The sequence below is a fragment of the Ammospiza nelsoni genome, chromosome Z (assembly GCF_027579445.1).
Source record: "Ammospiza nelsoni isolate bAmmNel1 chromosome Z, bAmmNel1.pri, whole genome shotgun sequence".
Lineage (NCBI taxonomy): Eukaryota > Metazoa > Chordata > Aves > Passeriformes > Passerellidae > Ammospiza > Ammospiza nelsoni.
Window position 1 is genome coordinate 43,531,489 of NC_080669.1, and position 17,871 is coordinate 43,549,359.

The following is a 17,871-nucleotide window of genomic DNA, read 5'->3' on the forward strand; positions in this document are numbered from 1 at the left end:
CTGTCACTGAAATCCCACCGCTGTGCCTAAGTGAGCTGCTCCTCCACACTTGAGCCCTGGGTGCTTTCAGACTGGGGAATTCTAGAAGTCCTGAAGTTCGATGAAAAAGATGAAGTCAGGCCTGACTTTGATAGCCAGTCAAGTTCAAGAGGATTCAAGGAAAGTAAACTGCACCATCTGGGTTTAGCCCACTTTTTCCTGAGAAAATTAGAAATACACTCTCAAAAAACCACGAACATTCCATTTCTGTAGTATCCTGTGTTTCTGCAGTAACTTCCATTTGCAGCTCAGCTTCCAAATTTGTTGTGCTTTTAAACACAACACTGCTTACAAAGAGATGGAAAAGACATGAAGTTGACATCACACACCATTTTCACCTACTTAACCCATGAGCAGACAAAATAGCCATTTCCATTACTTTCAGGGAGTTTTGACCATTTTTGATATTGCAGAACCCGACTCCTTGATTTAAGGCAAGTGTCTCCTTTGATGCATATAAGGGATGACTAAGGCTCTAACATCACTCTGCCAAAGCAGACCCTATTATTGTCTTTTAGAGCTCACATAAATTTTTTAACTCCAGGGAATGGGATATTAACCCTAGATTACATTTTTTCCCAGCTAAAATGCAAAGAAAAGAACACAGTGCTTAGACATGAGGGAGTGACAAAGGTAGTCAAGGTAACTTCCAATTGTTTTTATATATTCTGTAAATGCTAATTCTTTAATATCACAGAAAGAGGAATCTGGTCTGAAGCATCATGTACTCCTTTGCCAAATGCACAGAACTGCCAAACAGGTCCCCAACTCCTCCAGGAGTGAAACAACCAGTGCACTGATTTGCACTTCGAACAGGCTGGAACTGCACGTACATAACTTGCAGTTGGGAGCAACTGTTTAGATTTTTAATTTTTCTAACCCATCAACCTTGATGCCAGTAAGTGCTTCAGAATCAGAAATGATCCTTATGGTTTCCAAGAATGCAACTCTCTTCTGCCATAAGAACACACCAGGAGATTCCTAATGGTGTGTTTCCTACCCTTCCTTTTTAGTGTTTAAGCAGGGGTGGTATCAGAGTCCAAGGAGAAATCGCATCTCCTCAGTGTCTGGATGAGGATACCACTTGTCTTTCCACTTCACTTCCTCTAATTTAGTAATTTCATCATGGCCTAAGAGCTCCGAGGATGTGAAACAAGTGTAAACATGCAGATTACAGGAAGCAAGCAGAACAGAGAAACATTTCTTGTTCCTCTGCAAGGGAAGCAACACAAACATCCTTACTGTATGGCCCAGTCTGCACCACACTCCTATGATCTCAAACACACATCATGCACTACTTCATGTGAGTATCTTGTTGGAGTGGCTCATGCTCTATTATGTAATGGCAGAGCAGAGATGCTCTGTAGGTCCACACGCCAATGTCTAATCACCTAACAGAAAATGCAGAATTATCACCTCTCCTACAGACCAGCTCCTCAATGGTAATTCACAGCTTTAAGTTGTGCCTGCCAACAATTTAAGCTTTGGTAGGATATAGCACCAGGAATCATCTCCTTCTCCATAAGGTGCCTTGCATTATGTAGTACTGCAGCTGGCATCACCTCAACAGGGCTGCTGGCTCAAGGGCTCAGCTCTCTGGCTCTCAGAACATCATTCTGCTCTGATTTAGCAAAGCCCAAGGTGTGTGAAGGATTAGGACATGTTGTAAGGATTTTGCGTGTTCCTAGATTCCAGGACAGAAGTATGAGGGAAGTGACTGAGGTTAAAAGGAGATAACTTTTTGTTTAATCCCAAGTAGCCAATGGGCAAGAGGCTTATTTCTTTTAAAGGATTTGTTAATACTTCTAAGCATGGATGTGCCTGAAGTGATGTAAAGGCCCACTTTTAAATACTGACATCTATAAATCTCTGATCTCTGTGACCAAGTTTCAAAAAGTGCTGGGGTTTTTTTTGGGTTGGTTTTTTTAAAATTTATTTTCCGAACACAAAGAATCCAACAGATTCAACATGCTACAGTACAGATGTTAAAACCCTACCATAGCAAAACTACCACTTTGTTTTTGTCGTCTACTTTTTGAGCAACTCTATGCTAGTTTAGTATAGACCTGTGGAATGACACAGAGGACAACTTCTTTTGGTAGCCAGACAACCAAATCTGTTTCTTAGCATCTCAAGGGGTGGCTCCTAAGTCTCCCGGGCAAGTGAAGCTCCACCAATTTTTCCGCTGACTTCCAAATTAATCAAAATTTTGCTTATTAGACAATTTGGGCTGTATAACCTGCTCTCTGAATATATGTAAGTGTATGTAATAAGAGCCACAAAGGTTTTAAAAACAATCTGGCACTACCAAGATTTACCTTGAGCAGGTAAGACTGCTACTTCTGTATCCAGACCTGGACTGCTTTATTGAACACACCTCCACTGCAGTCAACAGTCACTGAAGTCAAGCAAGGTGCAGTGAGTAGGTGCAATGCTGATAAAAAGTACAAGATACTCAGATTGGGACTTGTAGCTATAAAAAGGCAGCAAAAAGGAAATAAGCCATTCTGTTCCAGTGTTTTAATCATACAGCAATGAAATGTAGAAATTCCAAGTTCAAAGAAACAAAACCCATGTTCTTTTTGACTTAAGTATATGAGTTTCATCTGTTTGAGGCGTGTGGCTGATCCTCCCACAGTTGTTACAAAGCCCTTATCTGTGTAAATAACAGCACCAGAATTGGGTCTATGACAGTTTTTAAAGACCATTCCTTAATCTAATTAACTTTTACCCTTGGGAAAGCACCTGAATACTTTTGAGCCATATGAATCTGAAAAACATTCAGCTAATATCACACAGGAAAAGTAGTGAGAAGGGATCTCAACTACAGACACAAAACCTTATGTCTTCTGACACTGGTAACTACACTGACTTTTTCCTTGAGTGATCCCCAAAATTCAGTGGACTGAAAAGACTAACACACTTGCAGTGATGTGAGAAATCAGAATGACATTCATGCTTGGAAAGTATATATTTTCTTGAGTATACGTTTAAAAAACTATCAAACTCTAAATAAGGAATAATTTGTAAGGATTTAAAACTGAGTGGTACAATTAATTTTTTTAATCTCTTTTACCTTTCTTAGGGAAAGGAAAGTGAGTAATCACGTCAGGCCCACACACTGCTAAGGGTTATTCACTTCTTGTTGAATACTTGTGCACAGCACAGCCACACATGTAAAATGGAGAACTAGATGCTACTGGCAGTTTGATGGCATGGGAATATCACTAAAGCATGCCTAAAGTTTTTGGCATGAGAGTTGAGAGGAACTGCTCTTCGTAGTACCTTCCCCTCCAAAACACTTTCCTTCTGCAAATACTACTGCTGCTGCAAGCAGCAACTTCCAGTCTAGGCTACAGAGATCCCACATAAAGGCTCCTGAAAACCAGACTGGCCTGGGAAACACTAGAAGTCAAGCCAAGTAGCAAATCATGGTACCTGCAGAAAGGGCAGAATAAGAGAAAATTGCCATCTCCTCAGGATGCCAATTCAAACCACTAGAAAACATAAAGAGTGGCTGGCCATGCTGGCTGACTTGGTAGCTTGGAAATAACCACAGGTCAAATTCAGTTTGAAAACACTGTGCTGTTTTCACCTAAGTCAACAGTACCCTATTATTCTCCTGCTCAGATTGTTGCCAAAAGGGCTGACTCTACCTCCCAGCATCAGGTCAAAAGCCCCAAATCAGCCAAACAAACCCCCAAAACAGTCAGTGCTGCAAAATCAGCCACTAGGAACCAGAGAACTATCAGAATCCTCAGCTGCTGTCTCAGCAACTCAGAAGACATACAAAAAAAAGAGAATGGGAGAAAGCAAATTTTCCTGTTACGGAGAAAACATTAGAATGGCAGCAAGAGTGTCAAGGTCTGTCCTGATGTCACTGTAGATGATAAGATGGGTAAGATTAAATTCTCCTGCCTCTTACCTTTGGGAGTACTTAACCCTATGTTCTTGAACAAGGGCTCAACTTCTTAAGCAGAGTTAACTAACAAATGGTCAAAAAGAAAACCTACCTCTGTGATACCACTCATGTGGTCCATTCCTGCGCTAATGCTCCATTTAAAAAGACGGAGGACTATTGACTTACACCAGGGTGCAAACTGCTCAAAAGCCAGCAGTGCAATGTGTTCAGTCTCATATCCTGGTATTTGGCCCTGTGCAGTCTAGACACCAACAGACAAGAGCCTGTGGGTCTGTGGGCTCCTATTACGCCCCAGAGAAGCTTCAAGAAGAGACAAACTCGAATCAGCTGTGTTTTCAAAATGTTCTTTGAACACAAAGATTCCGATTTTGTAAAGCCTCAGCAATGCCATGTTCCTGAAGGACATTTGCACTTGGTGAATCCAAATATATATTATTTCTTTTGCTCGTACTCTGTATGAACTGAAGTTAAAAACCTCCAAATTGCTATCTTCTTCATAACATCTCTCTTGCTCAGGATGACTGGATGAAATGGTTCTTACTGAAAATTCCTGCCAACATCCACAAGTGCATAAATGGGCTATGCATTTCTGTGTTGACTGTCCTTCTCCTCTGTCCTTTGGGCCTCACTACAGATCTGGACCAGGGGATAGCTTCCACGGGGATAAATCCTGGAAGGCCACTTGAAGCCAAGGGTTTCTGCTTGCTGCAGCTGGTCACCACAACACAGTGTGAGTGCAGACTTCTTCACAGCAGTATGATGTGCACCAATGTGTAAGATGAGGAGGCTGATACTAAGCAATTTACAAGGGGAAAAAGAAAACTCACCTTAAGAAAACCCTAATGGTTTTCTTAAAAATAAACTCCACATATTACTCTGATCAGCTGAAATGACTGTTCCTACGACCAATCTGTAATGGACTCTTCTGTGCTGACCACAATGCAAACTGACTTCCAAGAACACAGGAGTGATGATCCTTTTCTGCTTTGCAAACTATTACCACAATGGAAACTTGTCCAGTTCTAGAAATATATGTCTGTGGATATTTTCCTGCTAAAAAGAAGTTACAAGAGCAACAAACAGAGCTGCTTTTTGATGCAAAAACAAAAAGAAGCCTAAGGATCTTGAAACAAACACACACTCCATCTGTGTTCTCTTAACACAGGTGTAGTATTTCACTGCACTGCCCTTCTACCCTTCTTAAACACCTACTCTTGTCACTAACATTAAAGGCAATTAGGATTATCGTGGATGCCCACAGTAGGACACATTTATTGTGTATTTTCATTTAGCATTAATTTTTGGCATTAGGAACTGAGAATAAAAGGTAAAGATCTGAATAGAGATCTTTATTCAGTATGCTTTACCATGGATTATCGCAATTCTTTTCCAGTTCATGCTTGCAGCTTTAGCATCTAAGAAGGTAGGGCTATAACTGATGTAATTAGAAACCAGAAGCCAGAGAAAATATTCTCCTGTTGACTCCCTCACCTCTGGTTTCAAATTCTCTTACAGTAATATGTGAAACAATCAAATAAGAATTTCCACTTCTTACCCACTACCAGCTAGACAAACAGGTTGCTAAAATGGTACTTGAGAAGCTTAGGCTTTTTACTCAGACTCCAAAACACAGCCTGAAACTATACCAATCTTCTGTAAAGCAACTGCCCTTCCTGTTTGCATGCACAAACTGGAGCAGAGCAGTACTAATGGACCAACACACTCTCTTATCACCAGCTTTACATTCTGTGGCTAACTTGGTATCATTAAGCCACTGCAGCAGGCTAGGAAAGGCGTAGGATGAACAATCTCAGAAAACTTCAGGTGTTCTGAGGTAAGTACCCTTGCTATGAGTGACTGAAAGGCGACATGCAGAATTCAGCTGATAGAAGCTCTCCTTGTTGGGCAGACATGAACTGTTACTTGCCTCTTGTGGATGTACTCACCCTAAGTGCTCACTCTACCGAGTCAGGTCCCAGCCAGGCACACCTCCACAGAAACCTCCTCAGTTTATATTCCACTGCTAGGAACCCTAATGGCTAGTCCTCTCAAAAGGAAAGCATTATTTTAGTAATTTCAGAAAGATTTTGTGCTGGAAGACATGAAGCAAAATGTTCTCCAGCATCTCAACATAAAGCAGGCATCTCCCACTGTTGGGTAACAAGGACAAACAGGCATTTCTGTAGATCGTTTTTGAGTCATCTGTAAGTGAAAACATTCTGTATGATTATACATAAAACATGACAACAACCTCAGCCACAGAAGAGCTAGGATGAAGTCACAGACTTGACCTATTTTCAACCTGGCAGTAAAACTACAAAGCAAGGTGTCGTGATTTAATGCAGAAAGTATCTCCCTTTTCCCTCCCTAGCCTTCTCCAGTCCTTTATTTAATCCTTTGTGTAGTCCTGGGCACACAGTTGCACAGCAGCACGGGGAATTATAATGAAGAATAGGTATTGTATTGCCAGTACTGCAGAGATACACATGCTTCTCCTTCAGGCTGTAACTCTTGACTAGCAGACCTACTTTTGGAGATCCTTACTTCTCTCAGATATTCAGGGTCCACCAGAGAACCCAACAGTTTGCACTGCTGTACTCTGTTTTTGAATAACAAAAACCAGGCCACCAACAAACCATTTAAAGATTCAAGATTAGAGAACAGCCACAGGAACGTAGGAATCAGCACTGATTTCCAGCAAAGGAAGATTTAAAAAATGACTGTGAAGTATAGAGGGTATTTGGACATCTGTCACTAACTGAGGAGCAGCAAAGAATCTCAGAGGAATGAAGTTATTTGCTTCATCATGTAACAAGATTGTGACAAAGCTGGGACCTTCCATCTCTCTCTTCCTGGAAGTCAGATACTGCTTCTCTATTCCACACACAACACTGGAGACTGATTCTCCATCAAAAAAGACTGACAAAAGACAGGCAGCATTAAGAAAAAAATGATCTTCAAATCCACTCTTCAAATTGTTTTTCTTACTCTTAGAGTAATCAAATTCTAACAAGATTAAAATGCAAACATATCAATAATTTCTCATGAGAAATATATAACTATCTTACCAGCTGCTGGTGCACAGGTCTAAGTTTCTATTTTGAGCATTTTATCCTGCCAGGACTGGTTTTGCAATAAATTGCTATGCTATGGGGGGGCCAGAGTTTTGGAAATCCCTAGAGTGTCCCACTACTGGGCATAGTAGCAAGCCAGGTCTTAGCACCCCACATGCCTCTCTTGTGTGGCAACTTCCTGAAGCCAGATCCATGAAGTGAATTGTTTTTACAGAGGTTTGTTTGGTTTGGTTTTTTATTTTTCCATGAAAAGAGAACAAACCATTCCACAAATCAGAGTCACAAGAGGCCAAAAAACCATGTGAATGGATATCAAGCAATGGCCATCAATGGCCTTGAAAGCAAGGCAAGAACAGCAATGGACTGCCTACAACTCCAAATCTTAGACAGGAATCATAAAATAGTTTGGTTGGAGGGGATCTTTATGCTATCTAGTTCAACTCCCTTGCAGTGAGAAGAGACATCTCAAACTAGATCATGTAGCTCAGAGTCCATTCAACCTGACCTTGAACGTTCCTGTGAACGTTCCCACTTGTGAACTTTCCGGACAACCCATGCCAGTATTTTACCACCATCATAGTAAAAATTTTCTCCCAGTATCTAGTCTGAACTTACCCTCCAGTTTAAAATCATCATTCCTTCTCCTATCCACTAAAAAGCTAGTCATGCCCTTATCAGCCCCTCCAACTACTGAAAGGCCCCAGTAATGTCTCCCTGGAGTTTCTTCCCCAGGCTCAAAATGGACTCACCATTCTTGTGAGACTGTTGAGGAAAGAAAGCCAGCTGACTCCTCTGTTTGTTCTGTTCTAAGTTTGCAGAAATACTTGATTTCAGCAAAAACATTAAGTGGGTTAGATTTTTCCAAAGCAAAAGTTTCTATCAGAACAATTTCCAGCCAGCTCTAAAGAAGAGAACATGGTATTTTCTCTTGGCACCCTTGAGTTCCCTCAGGCACAATTAGGTGACTTCATGCTAATTTTGTGGAGACTGATTACTGTCCATCTCCTCTGAGTTGTGCATCTTCTCCTGTGCTGATGACACAGGCTTTTCCATTCACCCCAAACACCACCTAACCAGCAAATAATGCCACACTGAGGTGACTGAACAGGCAAAAGGCTTTTTTGTGGGATGACTGCTGACACTGAGGGTGCAGATGGAGATAGGAACTGCTTCCTGTTTCAAGGGAAGACCTCACAGGCAACATTTGTCTCCTGGACCAACCGGAGACAGCTAGGGAATCCCATCTCCTGGGGCATATGCTTCTGGGTGTCCCTAGAATATAGCTGCCTTTCTTTTTTAAGATATATGTATTTCAAACCTGCCCACACAAGAAGTTCCTTGTGAATAATTACCTTAGAAGCATCAATTGTCCTACCTAAAAATGCACTGCCATTTGCAACAGCTGAGGCAACAAAAAGTTTTTTGAAAAACTTCAATGGTTAATTTTAAAGGAAAGAGTACACTCGACACTCAGGATAATGTTACCAAGTAGCAGAGTATGTGGAGACACAAAAGGCACATAGTTTCTCCCTTGTGTAGCTGCACTAAACCAAAGAAACAGGATTCCAAGAGCTTTAATAATCACATAAAAACCTTTCAGTATTCAGCACAGAAATCCAAATACAACATTATTTTGGCTGAATGTCTCTCCACTCTTGGGTCAGAAAGGCTGTTAATTTTCACTAGTGTATCAGGAACAAAAAAAATAGTTTGCACCAAACTAAGACTAGCCATGTAAATGTAAATGTTAATTCTGGTCACTTCTCTTCATATATCATCATTGCCAATGACAATTTATAAAATAAGAATGAAATCCATGCCCAGGATCATCATTCCTAATGCTCAAAGTGTAATCACATAGTTAATAATCATATACTCAGCTCTTTCAGGTTTAACAATTTAATTTCAAAGAGCACTGTCTCGGTGCAACAGTGCTATATTATACAGCTTCCTTTTTTTGTTTTTGGACATAATTTGCAAGCTTTTGGAAGTCAAGAGGTTATTAAACTATCTGTCAAAAACACTAGGTCTAATGCAAGTGATCTGTTATGGTAAATACAATATATTTTCAACTTGCAAACAGTTTAATTTACTTTTAAAATTCTCCTTTAATTCAACTGTCTCTGCTGGGAAAGGAGAAGACAAAGATCTGCAACTTGTACCACACTTGCAAAAGGAACAGGAGAGGTTTGTCACGGACTTCAGCATGAGCAACACTATATCACAGTCACCTTTTACTGTGCCCAAAATTGAGTAAGTGGAAACAAAGAAAAAGCCTTATCACTTACATCTTACAATTAAAATGAATCTGCAACAATTAAAAAAAATATATAAATTTAAATTGTTTTTACAGGGGTTTGTTTGGTTTGGTGATCTAGTATTACCATGGCATTACGATTTTTAATATTAGCTTTCATCTGGATGCAAGTTCAGCAGATCTGCAATGAAATGGTTCAACGAGTATTGATGAAATACACAGCACAAGATGGGTATGTGAGAGTAAAAATGTTGCTACTTGTTTTAAAGTGAGATTTATTCACCCCAAAGTTTAGGAACCTTGCTGCAGTAACTCACAATACTTGAGTAAATAGGGACAAAAACAGAACACAAAACATTTTTGAGGTAGTCAAGTAAGTTAAATGAAGTTTCACACAACATTAGGCTTCAGACAGATCCATTGCGTTGTATTTATATTCATTTCCATGAACACAATACAAGTAATGCTGAGTTGTGTGCCATCAGCTGAAGGGCATGGGCCATGTCTAATGATGCTGCTGGTGCTGCCAGCTGCATCTCCACAGGCCCAATGATGTCCTACAGCTCACCTGGTGATGCCCACCTGGCGGGAATGTCAACCCACCAGCAGCCAGCATTTGCTTCCGGATCATGATGGCAGCAGCCTTGCTAGGAAGGATCAAAACTCTGAGATCACACTGGCTACAGTCTACATGCTGCAGAGCCTGCCAGTAGGGCCCAAAAGCCTTGGCTGCATTAGTTTCCTTCGAGGGTACTAGGCCTCTTGTGCCAACAAGTTTCAACATGCACTTCCCTGCCCTTGCCTGGTACTCTCTGAAGTCCAGATAGCAATAGTGGCAGGAAAGTTCTAAAATACTTAAACAGAAATTCAGAATTTTATTGTTGTCATCTGTTGTAGAGAAAACTTTAAGGCAGGTCTCTGGGCCCAATCCAGACCCTGGTGGCTGTATCAGACTGCCCACCTCCAAGGAAATCACTCCAACACTCCATCTCAGTTGATTTCAATAGTGCTGAATGCAGCTCTGGTCAGTAAGAAGGTGGTTTGACACTCTAAGAGCAAGGCAGGAGTGAAAACTGGAGCTCATCCTCTCCTGCATCATACAGCCCTGCTGCAACCCACCAGGGACATGGGGCAGTGAAGGGAGTCAAGAGCACAGGCTGCAAGGAGCTTGCACAACACAGTAACTCTGTACGTGGTGCTGTTCAGGGTCAAAGCAGGGGTTTTTCCCTCTCTTGAAAGACAGGGAAGGCAGTCCTACTCTACACACACACAGCAGCTGATGGCAGAAGGACAAGCAGATGAAATGGTCCAGGTTGGAAAGTTAAGAGTCACAGTTGCAGAGGTCAGCTCCACAGCTGAGAAGGGACAGTTTGTTTTCAAACTGCAGGCCAACCCTCTCCCTTGAGCCTTTTTAACTACAATCAGGCAGTTGCATATTCATTTCAGGTAGTCCCAGGGAACTAACGTACCCACCTGACAGGAACACACCACATGCCTCTTAACAAGCCAGTGTTATTTCACTCTGATGCAGACTCTGTTTGCACAAACCTGCGTGCAGCCTTTGGAAAACTTAGAGACTCAATTCACAAAATTAAAGATCCTGAAAGCACTTGGGATTCAGGGAAGCACTGGGGCAAGATGTGTTGGTAGACACAGCTTTACAAATTACAAGTTCATATTTATCCAAGGGAGGAAACAGCAAAAACTAACATGAGTGAAGTCTTGATTTAGAGCAATCAGAAAAATTTATACTAGAATTACGGATACACAGCTATCTCAAATCTGCCTCAAAACTGAAATTTATCAAAATGTGTTTCATAAACCCAAAAGCTAATACAAAAAGTCACTAAAACAGTGTAAAAGTAGTTGTTCCAGGGTGGGAAAACGGAATCCTCCTTGCAGTGACTGCAATTGCTCAGAGACAGAACTTGAAAGGCAAAATTATTTATAAACAAATGGGAGAGAGCTGTCATTGATTTTTCTTTTCCTTTTATGTCCAGAAAGGAAACAAAACTACTGGCCAACTGGACTTGGAACATTCTTTTACTTTCAGCAGTCTAATACATGATTAATACTATGCTTGGAATAAATAACCAACCTACACATAGCATAGAGGGTGTGATTTAGACCTCAGACAAATCTTCAACTTGAGAAATCTAATTGATTTAACAGGTACTGTGAGATAAACATCAGGCATAGAGCTTTGAAACTGGTGCTGTAAAATTAAGAAAAAGCAGGGAATAAATGCAAATATGTAAATGCCAATGTTAGAGAAGAAACTAAATTAAAATTGTTTGGTTTATTTCAATAAGAACTACAGTGAGTACTCTATAACCTGGCTCCCATTTTTTCCTCATCACTTAACAAAATGAATCCCCAAAATTAAGTTTTCAATTCCCAACATAATTCAAAACCAATCTCAAGACTTTGTCAGACTTTAAAGAAAAACTTATTTCAAAAATAAGCACTCCCCCCAGTCCCATCAAACATTTTTAAGGGAGCTGTAATCCACACACAGAGGCCTTCAGCTTTTCTTCCATCAGCCTGTGGGTACCAAGTGCAGAACCTTTACTAGCAGAGGTGGGGGCACACTGTAGGGAAGGGTAGGAGCTGCTGGCATTTGCTGCACACACCACTGTGTGCTGTGACACAACAGGAATGTGCTCAGCAAAAGGCAATCAGTGGATAACCACCCTAGTGGAAACCACCAGGTCGCTTCTGTCTTCTCCTCAGAACACCAACAGCACTAAACAGGTAGAACATGGACGCTCTCCTAATTACAGAGAGTAGAGCTGAGCCTCTCTCCTATTCTAATTATTCACAATCAGCATTAATATTTATGTATGATCATAATTTACACGTGGAAGCAGCGAGGGAAAGCAAATACTTTTATGCACACAAAACAAGTTCACGGGCTTTGCAGCAGTATAGCATTACAAGTCTGGCACTTTTCCATTTTTCCGGTGCAGGAACGTTTGTCTTGTTCTTTGTGTCTTCTCAGTACTGCAGACTACCAGATGTCACAAGCAGAAGCAGCTGTAACACTGGCATGTCTGATCTACTTCAACAAGTTTGGAAGAAATGAAATGTAATACATTATAGCCTATTTATGTCTGCAACAATTACCCTTCAAAACCCGAAGGAGAGCAATGTAATTGAAGGTACATGCCTTCTTCCCTGCAGAAACCTCAAACAGCCTCAGGCAAGAGCCAATACAGATGTAGTACAAGGCATTAAGAGTGTTGGATGCTGTAGCTAGCAATTATCCTGGTATTTAAACAAATCTATCGCTCATCAGGAAAGCGTTTAGTGCAGTAGTCGGAGCGAGACAGGCTGACAGGAGCACAGCTACTTAACTGTCCCCTGCAGCGATTACACTTTCTCAGACTGAGAGTCATGTCAAATTAAACAACTACACATTGACTTTTCACTTCTATAAACATTAAGGTATGATTGACAATTCTTGGATGCTATAAGGTAGTCATTATAACCACCACGAGTACTGTTAGCTAATTTGTAGCGCAGGTTTTTTCCCTATTCTGAGCAATTTCTCTTGGACTATCTTTACAGTGCCCTATAGATAACATCTGCTTTGGCTTTTTGCAGGGTCACCATATTAAAAGGTCATTGCCACCATGAGACCTTCGTCACAAAAGGTGACCTTTTGTCACCTTCATGTGACAAAATAATATACAATTAAGTGACTTGACCTAGTCTACAAAGTAGCATTTTTTCTCTTAGTCCTGGCCCACACTTACCCATTTAACTCAAATTTGGAGATGTCTGGACAGCAGCAACTGGATGCTAACACTGCAGTAAATATTGTTAATGTGGCATCTAGAATATTTTTTCTAATTGCTGCCCTAAGTCATGGAGATCTCTTTGGTCTACGTAAACAGACACTGCAAGAGGAAGGAATCACCTGGCAGAATGGCAAATTAAATTATAAGCTCTACAGAAGTGTTCTGAGTATGGTATTCATAAAGACCTCAAGCTTCCTGAGGCCATTACAACACCCCTATGACAGGGCACCACTTACTAATATCTGAAGGTTGCAGTGTAGTAAAGTTACTAGAAATTGAGCAGATACATAAAGCAGTCAAGGTTGTGAAGAAATACACACCCCTTTGATTTTATATGCAACACTGTGCTGCCTGAAACCACTATGATATAAATGACAGCTTTACTATCTATCCCACTAATTCAAGCCACAAAAGTAATGGTGTCCAAACTTTCCCCTCCCAAAATAAAAGGAATAAAAAACCCCACATAAATAATACTTAACACTTTTACCACCACTGCTGTCACCTCCTGCCCATCCTCTACACTCCATCCTCCCTAAGAAACCTCACCAGATTTATTAAAGCCTCTGGTAAAGAAGTAGATGGGATTAATACTGTATCATTACGCTAATTATGAATATAAGTAAGACTAGAATGCTATTGGTAAACCTGGAAGCCTCTATACTTACATGATTAGTGAATCTGAAGCTTTACCTTTATTTTGGCTGTAGCAGACTAGAAGATCAATTTCACAGTGTTGGCTTTTTCAAATAAATTTAACAAATCAACCAAATAAAATTAGAACTAATAAACATATTTGTGAAAACTGTTCTGAGCTAGAAAAGTACAGTTTCACTGCAGTATTGGCACTTAAAACAAAAACAAATGTAGGAACTGAAAATAGGTGAGGAGGACAAATTAAGTGTAGCTATCTCTCCTGTCTGGTAGTAACAACTGCAATCTCACCCTTTTTCCACTTCTGAACTATATTTAATACCTGAGCACAGGTCTCAGAAATCTAAAATTAAATATAACAGTATTTCAAATATATCTCCCCTTCTGGTTGAAAAGCCAGGCAATAATAAAACCAAAAGACTTCAGTGAAGATTCCAGAAAATGACAGTTTTGTTTCAACCTCAGAAGATAAAGCAGTCACAGCTTTATGTGAGTCACAGGGAGAATGTGACCAATCCCAGCACACGACCAGGTGTACAGTAACTTCTGTAGTTTTTGTATTTTAAAGCTTCTGCCTAAGTTTTCTCCAAATCTTCTGCTCAAAGCTTCACCTTCCAAGCTCGAGGAGACATTCACAAATAAAAATTCCACAAAAACCCAAACCTCTTCAGCTCTGTTCAGTGGTTGCCAGCCAACTGCATCATCCCTACTGTAAACAGAAAACTCTTTGAAAAAAGAGTTTTTTTAAAAGAAATGGCTACTTCACTGAAGAGGTAACAGTAAAATGCAGCACTTTAAAAAAATACTGAAGCACTTAGTAAGAAACAGTATGAACATAAGACAGGGTGCTGTCAGAGAAATCTGTGAGCGTATCCAGTCTTTGTATACAGAATGTGCACTTAGCATATGTGTATCTATATATCCATGTATATTGATCTAGGCACCCACACACAGGTGCAGGTATGTGTAGATTATATATATTATATATATAAAGCTAACTTTCAGTCCTCAGAAAACAAAAGCTATCCCCATATAACAGCCAAATTCCTACATAACTCAATTTCGACATCTCATCTGGTGTGAACTGCACTCATTCCTAGTGTAAACCCCAGCGCGCTCTGCAATGATATACTGTAATGTCACATCGCAATCTGGATTTACTATAAAGGGCTGCTGACGAGTTTCAGAGCAGTAAACATTGCTGCGAGGTGTATTTCACACTGAGCTGGTTTTTATGAAGAACACTTCACCGCCCAGCCACGGCACCCAGATGATGAATGGTGAAAGATGCATGACAAGCTTCATCATTGTTTGTAAATCTTAACTGTTCCTGCTCACTAACTCTGCAGGCAATTTTCAAAGACAGCGGCCGACAGAAGGACAGCACAGCTTTCCTGAAGGTTATTCAACTTGTACTTGGCCTGAGCTATGCCTGTGAGGAACACTGGAAATAAACTCGTTGGCTACACTGAATCATAGAATTACAAACGTCTGATGAGCAGGCACACTGACGGTTGCCAAATTAAGAAAGCCCGTTAAATAGCCTTGGTATCTATCCCCAACCCTGCCCCGCAGGATTACATGCATCAAGTGCAGGGAATGTACATCAGTATTATTTACACATGCAATATAAATATGTTTATTTATAAACAGGCAGAATTAATTATAGGCTGTCTGGTCCTTCTCCCACATGACGATTCCCTGTTATCCTGTGCAGTTACACATAGCGCTGCAACATCCCCCAGCAACTTTGCCCACTGCTTGTAGGAAAGCTAATTCTCCTCTGTCAGAAGTGACAGGGGAAAGGAAAAGACAGAAAACTACTTTTAGCATGCCAGCACGGCAACAGGAACAGACGCAACCCTTCTTTGTTCCCCTGAGATCATTCAGGGATCAGCACTATGGATTGCAACAGCCACTTGCCAAGAGTCACAGTTCAGCTCCCTGCAAGAGGAAAGGCCAGTCTATACTACAGAGCCTTAGTAACTCCTTTTCTTTTCCCTTCTCCTTTAGAGCTCAGAAACAAACACTTCTTCTGCTAGAGGCTCTCACAATCAGGTATACTTTATAAGCAGAAGAAGCTGCAGAAAAACTAGCTCAGATGGAGACTCTCACCTCAGCTGCAAAACAGGCATCCACTGCAAAGTGGTCTACAGAGGCTCTCCGAGACTGAAAAATTATAGCTAAATACAGAGTTCTCTCTTCTCTTAACCAGACAAGTTAAAAGGATGCAAGTGCACATTAAAGCAAAGCAAAGAGGTGAGCGGGTATCACTGTCACAATTACAGATCATGCCTAGATAATCACTACTGTCCTGACAAGGTGTCTTCATTTGTTCTATCACTTTAAGGAAAAGCCTGATAGTTGATTTCTACCAATTTCTGTCGCTGTGGGAAAAATTCTGTATCAAGAGATAATAAATTTAGAGCATCAATGCCATACCAGCTCTAAAAGAGAGCAGCTCAACTGACAGTGTTGATTTGTTGATTTTTTTTCAATGAAGGACGCAACATCCTTTAAAGCATGAAGAAAAATCCCACACAGTCTCATCAGCTATAGTAATATCCACCATCTGACATAAAGAGCAGTTCATACATGCACAAGTAAGTCCAAGAGTGCAGTGGGTATAAGCCACTCGTCTCCCAACATATGGCTCTAAAATGCTTGTAACTGCAGAAGGCACTGAGAAACCTTCCTCTGCTAAGAGAATGGGAAGCAGAAGAGGGAAGGTGTCCAAGGAAAGTTAACAGAGCCATTATGTATTCCAGGATAGCACCCTGGCAGGTGCAGAGAGAGAGGCTGACGTGCTGTGCAGGACCCAGTGCTACCAGGGTGGCACCACTCTCCCACTCCTGGCTCTCTCCTGCCCGCTCAGCAAGGCTTTCCTACTGGGATTGATGGGACACTGCAAACTTCTTTCCATAGAAGGAAACTGAAGAAGTAGAGATTTTGGCAGTACACATAAATGTATTGATTTGGATCTGGCACCTGCCTGGGCCAAGTGTACCACCCATTTAAGTTTCTTCAGAGTAGAAGGACTTTGTTCAAACCCTTGTTTTACCAACTCAAAGCCTGAAACTCCTAACAAGATGCAGGCTTCAATTTCAAAAACACTGCATCCTTTGATCCAGACAACATAATAAACAATGGACAAATAAATCCAATGAAGAAAAACTCAGTTTCTCTGACAACTATGCATGCACATGTGGTTTTGCAGGTGTGCGGGGACAGGGTACCACTGGCAACTGCTGAGGGTTCAGGCTGTCCCATTCTCTCTTGCTAGGATGATGAAAAAATGAAGGCATTCCCACACAGTTTCCACGAGAGGTTAAAATTCCTGCTAGGGGATGCTAAAGCCTCAGTCCAAAAATACCTATGTTTCCATAAAAACAGGTGAAAAGCCTTAAAAAATACAGTTTTTTCCTACTACTCTGGAGGCAGGACCAGTGGCTGCTCCCAGATCAAACAGTAAGGGTTTGTCAGTCGCCCTGACATAAATCAGAAAAAGTCACGAAACAAGCCTGTAATTCTGCAGCCATCCAATGCAAAGCTGCTCTGTGTACTTCTGAGCGAGCATAATATAAATGTTCCATTTAGAGAAGAAACTTCTAAAATGAGCCTTTTAATCAGGACTGAACTAAAGAAGAATGCAAAAAAATGCTCATATTACTTTATTTCTAGGAACTCTCATCAGACATTATAAACATATTTTAATATTGCTCAAATCTTCACTAATACAACTTCATTTATAATACAGACCAGTAATTTATAAAAAGACTTCCATATGCAGAAAAATGAGCTTACACTGAATATGTCTTACATTATCAAATATATTTTGACAGCTGCTGTTACAATTATTTAAATTATGAAGTGTGATTAATACCATCATCATGAATCAGGGTTGGCAACCCCATTAGTTTAAAAGATAAAAAAAAGCCATGCTCAACAACTGTGTTCAGCTACACCCAAAGTTCCAATTTTTAATGAAAATTACATGTTAAAAAGTCATCTGCCTAAAGAGATCTATAAAACACTGCAATGTGCATGCAACATAATTAAGGCATGCAGAAATACAATAGAAAATCTGCTCACTGTCACTGTAATCAGTGCCAAAGAGAAGAT

At 40.6% G+C, this 17,871-nt stretch overlaps 1 protein-coding gene across 1 annotated transcript in view; it reads right to left on the bottom strand.

Annotated features, from left to right (window-relative positions):
- The window catches only part of DMRT1 (doublesex and mab-3 related transcription factor 1), a 57,785-nt gene that overhangs the window by 1,076 nt on the left and 38,838 nt on the right, over nt 1-17,871 (bottom strand). The window lies entirely within an intron of this gene.